Genomic DNA, 7,975 nt, shown 5'->3' on the forward strand with positions numbered 1-7,975 from the left:
AATGGAGTAAATGACCTGAGGCTAACTGTGTTGGCTTAGTAAGTAAAAGCTGTGGTGACATAATGGCTGTCTAAGTAGTGTCTAAGTAATCTAAGTATTGTGTCTGAATAACTTATTTTATAAGTTTGATGTCAAACAGACCCATTGTCAGCACACTACACCACAGGAGAGTCTCTTACACTTAATTATGATGCTAAAAGAAGCTTTAAGAGGAAGAATATTTTCATGTGATGATGTGAAAGCAGTGGTACATCAGTGGCTACACACTGAACCAAAACATTTTTTGCTGATGGCATTAAAAAAAGCTGGTACGATGCTGGGAATAATGCATCAGAAGGTGACTATAGGAAAGTGATGTACTTTGTTTTTTTTTTATTTTTAATAAATACAGTTTAAAAAAAAAGGGAAACTTTCTGAAGAAGCCTCGTACATACAGACATACACTTGATTCTGTTAAAATATGGCTCAGATATAAAGTTCCATGAGCTGGTGGAGCTTAGTGTATGAAGAAGTTAAGTAACTGTAACATTTAGGGTGCAGGGTTGGATTGTAACAGTCAGTATTGTGTATGTTCATGTTCTGGTTGGTATTGCAGATGTGACCAGTTTAACTGCTCGTGGATAAAAACTGTTCTTAAATCTGGTGGTTCTGGCTCGGATGTTACGGTACCTCTCTCCAGATGGCAGTGACTAAAACAGGAAGTGGCTGGGGTGTGTGGGGTCAGAGTTAATACTGCTGGCTTTCCTCACACATCTCTTGTTGTAAATGTCCTGTATGGTTGGGAGTGCAGTTGCTGTGATGTGCTGGGCAGTTTTCACCACTCTCTGAAGGGTCTTGTGTTCAGCAGCATTGGTGCTGCCGTACCAGACTGTGATGCAGCTTGTCAGGATGCTCCTCACAGTGGATCTGTAGAAGTTGCAGAGGAGCTGCTGTGGCAGATTGAATGGAATTCATTTTAATAAAACAAGATAGATTTTCAGACCTGATTATGGCACCATGGACATAATGAAATTGCTTCAGAGTTACAAAATACCATTAAATAATGGCAATAAATACAGTGGTTGGACAAAATAACTGAAACACCTGTCATTTTAGTGTGGTAGGTTTCATGGCTAAATTGGACCAGTCTGGTGGCCAATCTTTATTAATTGCACATTGCACCAGTAAGAGCAGAGTGTGAAGGTTCAATTAGCAGGGTAAGAGCACAGTTTTGCTCAAAATATTGCAATGCACACAACATTATGGGTGACATACCAGAGTTCAAAAGAGGACAAATTGTTGGTGCACGTCTTGCTGGCGCATCTGTGACCAAGACAGCAAGTCTTTGTGATGTATCAAGAGCCACGGTATCCAGGGTAATGTCAGCATACCACCAAGAAGGACAAACCACATCCAACAGGATTAACTGTGGACGCAAGAGGAAGCTGTCTGAAAGGGATGTTCAGGTGCTAACCCGGATTGTATCCAAAAAACATAAAACCACGGCTGCCCAAATCACGGCAGAATTAAATGTGCACCTCAACTCTCCTGTTTCCACCAGAACTGTCCGTTGGGAGCTCCACAGGGTCGATATACACGGCCGGGCTGCTATAGCCAAACCTTTGGTCACTCGTGCCAATGCCAAACGTCGGTTTCAATGGTGCAAGGAGCGCAAATCTTGGGCTGTGGACAATGTGAAACATGTATTGTTCTCTGATGAGTCCACCTTTACTGTTTTCCCCACATCCGGGAGAGTTACGGTGTGGAGAAGCCCCAAAGAAGCGTACCACCCAGACTGTTGCATGCCCAGAGTGAAGCATGGGGGTGGATCAGTGATGGTTTGGGCTGCCATATCATGGCATTCCCTTGGCCCAATACTTGTGCTAGATAGGCGCGTCACTGCCAAGGACTACCGAACCATTCTGGAGGACCATGTGCATCCAATGGCGGTGCCGTGTATCAGGATGACAATGCACCAATACACACAGCAAGACTGGTGAAAGATTGGTTTGATGAACATGAAAGTGAAATTGAACATCTCCCATGGCCTGCACAGTCACCAGATCTAAATATTATTGAGCCACTTTGGGGTGTTTTGGAGAAGCGAGTCAGGAAACGTTTTCCTCCACCAGCATCACGTAGTGACCTGGCCACTATCCTGCAAGAAGAATGGCTTAAAATCCCTCTGACCACTGTGCAGGACTTGTATATGTCATTTCCAAGACGAATTGACGCTGTATTGGCCGCAAAAGGAGGCCCTACACCATACTAATAAATGATTGTGGTCTAAAACCAGGTGTTTCAGTTATTTTGTCCAACCCCTGTATGTAGCTGATATTACAATTAAATTATTGTACCTGTGACATGGTGAAATCGCTTTAACATTACACAATAACTTGATTTTACAGTAATGAGAAATAATTTCTTGTATCAACTTGATTTTTGATTTTTGAGTGTATAATTGCATTTTTTTAAATGTCCACACCTCTGTAAATGGGTTTGAATCATAATTCATAATAATATTAATAATGATAATTAAGTAGTAGTAATATTCATATAAAATATTATTTTTCAGACCATAAAAGGTTTTATAAATAAATGTAAACAACGATTATTGAGCAAACCTATGAGCAGAAGTTGAGTGAAGTCAGCAGATAACTCTAGTAGTGGTAAGTTAGTAACATCTGATCTGCATTACAGTTAAAACTCAGGAGCTCACATTTAAACAGCAGCTTTGTGACGTCACAGTAAGGTGTTCTATAAAGCGGGGGGAGTAAGAGGGGTGAAGGATCAGTTGTGTTGAGACCCCCCGCAGCGTTCACTGTGTTTTCTTTCTCTCTCTTAAAACAATATTTATTATATTAAATATGAAGCGTTTATGTGGAATCTCTCCGCTGGACTGAGGGAGGTGAACTTGCGCCTCTGCTGTTCGTGGCCGGAGCCGCTACTGTCACCGCAGGAGTTTATTATTTCTATAACAGCTTCACCGATCAGCAGCGGAGGAAAATGATGGAGGATGAAGCGATCCAGACTCATCCTGAAGGTAAAGAAAGTATAAACGGTGTGTTCACTAAAGAAAACAACATGATCACACACACACAAGTACCCACACACATGTACATATTACATAGTGTAATACAAACCGGTTTATTAAAAGGAATGTTAAAGTAATAAAACGGTTTTCTAATAATAAGTGTATTTAACTTAATATTTTGTATAATATTTTGTTTTTGAAAAAGTAACGTGTCCTGATATAATGAAATACTGAGTAACTGGAAAAATAACAAAATAAAAAGAGCTGTCTATTCAATATACTGCAACATTTCCTAATGTACAATAGTGTATGTAACAGCCAAGTTTTGTTCTTCACCTTTTTTCATTTATAAAGTGTACAAGCAAATGTAATCAAACAAAATGCAGTTTTATCTGTAACCAACTAATAAAAATAAAAGCTGAAGGTTTTCATCTATCAGGTTTTTGTTATTGTGTCTTTTAAAGACGTGAAGCCTGAAAAATTCAATATTGTGAGGAACATGGAGAACTAAAAGTTTCATTAATTTATACATGCCTGACACCGTGTTTATCATATACAGTCTTCTACAAAAGTTTGTGCACCTCTGGTCAAATTTTATGTCTGATCAAGTGAAAATAAGTTTCCTGCACATTTTAATGCACTCTCTTTTTTCTAAACTGAACAAATTAGAGGGAAACACACCTACATGTGACGAGCCTTTGTGTTCTTTTCAGTAAGCAGGAAGTAGTTTTGCTCCTTGCAATTCTCTCATGGACATCATTTTTGCCCAGTGTCTTTATTTTAATGGAATTGTGTACATTGTCCTTAACTAAGACATGAAGATCTTTAGATGTTCTTCTGTGTTTTTTGTAGCCTTCTGGAAGAGTCATCAATGTGTTTACGACCCATTGTTTGTATGGTTTGTATGATTAACTCTGTGACTTATAACATTTCTAAGTTTCTAGCATCGATTCTCAACCCGTTGGTAGGTAGCACGGAACATCACATTCAGAACACCATGGACTTTGTGGACAAGGTGAAGGGCATCATCATTGAGACGGAGGAAACAATGGTCTCGTATGATCTGTTGATGCATGCTCAATAATCCAGGTACACAAATCCATTGCATAACAATGGAACCGGTGATCAGGTCTATATGAAATTCACAATGACCATTAATTATAATGGCCATGTGTGTCTTTCACACATGATTGGGGTAACGCTCCAATGACGGTGTTGTATGATGGTGAGAGGTTACTCTCAGGCCCCCTGCCCGGTTCAGAGATGGTCGTTCCCTCTTCACGTAAATGGCCTCTTTGACTCCACGTTCAAACCAGCGTTCCTCCTTGTCAAGGATCTGCACATCTTCATCATTAAATGAGTAAATGGCTTGCAGGTGGGTGTAAACCGCAGAGTCCTGGCCAGAAGAGGTCGATCTTCTATGTTGGGCCATACGTTTCGCCAGTGGCTGTTTAGTTTCCCCGATGTACAGTTCCCGGCAATCCTCCCGGCACCTAACAGCATACACTACGTTACTCTGTTTGTGTCGAGGAACCCGGTCCTTAGGGTGAACTCATTTCTGGCGTAGCGTGTTCTGGGGTTTGAAAGCAACTGAAACACGGTGTTTGGAGAATATCCGTCTTGATTGTTCCGATACTCCCGCCACATACGGAATCACCACTGGTTTGCGCTTAGACCGCGGTTGTTCTTCTCCTCCCTTCGATCCACTGGAGCTGTGTTTGGGCATTTTTCCCGAGGACCGGGTTCCTCGACACAAACAGAGTAACGTAGTGTATGCTGTTATGTGCCGGGAGGATTGCCGAGAACTGTACATCGGGGAAACTAAACAGCCACTGGCGAAACGGATGGCCCAACATAGAAGATCGACCTCTTCTGGCCAGGACTCTGCGGTTTACACCCACCTGCAAGCCAGCGGCCACTCATTTAAAGATGAAGATGTGCAGATCCTTGACAAGGAGGAACGCTGGTTTGAATGTGGAGTCAAAGAGGCCATTTATGTGAAGAGGGAACGACCATCCCTGAACCGGGGAGGGGGCCTGAGAGTCCTCCGGAAATTTTCTGCTGCCACACACTAAACTGTATTGACTATGTTACTTGCATTTTTTGCACACCTCCTGGAACTGCACAAGTTTTTTTTTATTTCTGCACCTTACTTGTATTTTTGCACCTTATTTACTTTTTAGGCACCTTATCTGCATTGCCAATTTTATGCTGCTAATGTACAACATGTCACTACCTCATGAACCATTGTACCATCTATTCACCATCATGTACTAACACTTGTCTTTAGTCCTGTCTTCTAATTACTTGTTTAGATTAGGCATAATTAGGAATATCTTTTGTAGTTATTTATTATAGGATTTTTTGTATTTATTGTTGTATTTACACTGTTTTTATTTACACTGTTTTGTCTCGCACTTTTTGTACCGTGTTACACCGTGATCCTAGAGGAATGCTGTTTCGTTTCAATATGTACTTGTATGTAGCTGAAATGACAATAAAACCTCTCTGACTCTGACTCTGACATCTTTCACCATCGTACAATGCTGTAATAGGAGCTTTGCCCCAATCATGTGCAAAAGACACACATGGCCATTGTAATTAATGGTCATTGTGATTTGCATATGGACCTGATCACCGGTTCCATTGTTATGCAATGGACCGGTGATCAGTCGTTATGCAAATCAACTGCATATAAGGTTGGGGTATTCAACACCAGCTCAGACTGAAGAAGTCATTTGGATTGAGTGACGAAACGTATCTCTACAACAAACTTGTGTCCAGATGAACTGATTCAACTTTGTGAATTTGTGTACCTGGATTATTGAGCATGCATCAACAGATACAAACCAACTAGTCTATAAGCACAAGAGGATGCATCTTTATAGACGGTGCTGTTTATGGTTTTACACTTTAAAACATGAATAGTTTTTTTATTACAACAAACACAACAGCAACAATCAACACATTTGAAAATTTGAAAAAAGAAAAAGTAATATGATGTGGTAATATGAGATGACGGTTTAAAAATCCTTGTGATGTTGTCCTCCAAAGGTGCCAAAAGAGGGCGACATCACAAGCAGGTTAGAAGATCTCATATTTACGGAGCCCCTTAGGGGTCACTAAGGAAAAAAAATATATGAACAGCAAAATCCGTACCCTCGGTTTAGTAATCCGTACCCTCGGTTTAGTAAACCGTACGCACGGTTTAGTAATCCGTACCCTCGGTTTAGTAATCCGTACCCTCGGTTTAGTAAACCGTACCCTCGGTTTAGGAAACCGTACGCACGGTTTAGTAATCCGTACCCTCGGTTTAGTAAACCGTACCCTCGGTTTAGTAATCCGTACCCTCGGTTTAGTAATCCGTACCCTCGGTTTAGTAATCCGTACCCTCGGTTTAGTAAACCGTACGCACGGTTTAGTAATCCGTACCCTCGGTTTAGTAATCCGTACCCTCGGTTTAGTAAACCGTACCCTCGGTTTAGTAATCCGTACCCTCGGTTTAGTAATCCGTACCCTCGGTTTAGTAATCCGTACCCTCGGTTTAGTAAACTGTACCCTCGGTTTAGTAATCCGTACCCTCGGTTTAGTAATCTACGGAGCCCCTTAGGGGTCACTCCGTAGTAATCGTAAATGGTACTTTCAAAACTCGTGAATTCCCACAGCAACTCTAGTTTATATGCCACATAGAACTCATTTTAACTTAAATTTGAAATAATGGACAGTTTCTTGACATTTCTTAAAGAAGGCAGACAATTGGACGACATTACTGTTTCGACTTTCCGTGATGAAAAGGTAAATATAAGCAAGTAACGTAACGAGACCATGAAGTGGCTAAATTATCATGGAGGTAAACAGTAAGTAGCAAAAAGCACCTTGTATTTTCTTCACACACCGTTATTAGCGGTTTTAGTATTAAATTCAACTTTACATCTTAACTGGAGTGTTTTGTATACATGTTTTATGGTGATGTATTTGTTTAAAATTAAATACAGACCCGTTACTGAGTCTCTATGTGTATGTGCAATGTTAAGGTACATTCTCCCACATGCATCTCATATTATCAAACCACACGGCAAGCGAAGGCACATAGGAACGGAGGTTCGACCCCTAATCCACGTAGAAGTGGAAACAGGAATAACCCACACAAAATGTAATATTTTTAAGGTTTAATTCAAACTCGCATCCTAAAGTATCCAGATGGCGCAATGTGATGTTTAGTTATTACTTTTACATCGAGAATCTGAAGTCCCAGGTTCGAAGCTCGGTTGGCTCTCCCTCTCTCGCTATATACATAACTAAGACTACACAAACTCACGTGAGCATACATATTTCTATGGGCCACACATATATGTAAATATATGAAATTGTTCCAATTTTGAATAGGTTTCATACACTATATTGCCAAAAGTATTTGTTCACCTGCCCTTCACATGCATATGAACTTAAGTTTATCCTGAAAAACATAATACATAGAATCACTTTCTAGTTCTACAATTACTGACTGTAGTCCATCTCTTTCTCTACATGCCTTTTAACTTGCTTTTACCCTGTTCTTCAATGGTCAGGACCCCCACAGAGCAGGTATTATTTAGGTGGTGGATCATTCTCAGCACTTCAGTGACACTGACATGGTGGTGGTGTGTTAGTGTGTGTTGTGCTGGTATGAGTGGATCAGACACAGCAGTGCTGCTGAAGTTTTTAAACACCTCGCTGTCACTGCTGGACTGAGAATCATCCACCAACCAAAAATATTCAGCCAACAGCACCCCGTGGGCAGCGTCCTGTGACCACTGATGAAGGTCTAGAAGATGAGCAACTCAAACAGCAGCAATAGATGAGCAATTGTCTCTGACTTTACATCTACAAGGTGGACCAACTAGGTAGGAGTGTCTAATAAAGTGGGCAGTGAGTGGACACAGTATTTAAAAACTCCAGCAGCGCTGGTGTGTCACCTAAATA

This window comes from Trichomycterus rosablanca, chromosome 15 (assembly GCF_030014385.1).
Source record: "Trichomycterus rosablanca isolate fTriRos1 chromosome 15, fTriRos1.hap1, whole genome shotgun sequence".
In the NCBI taxonomy this organism is placed as follows: Eukaryota; Metazoa; Chordata; class Actinopteri; order Siluriformes; family Trichomycteridae; genus Trichomycterus; species Trichomycterus rosablanca.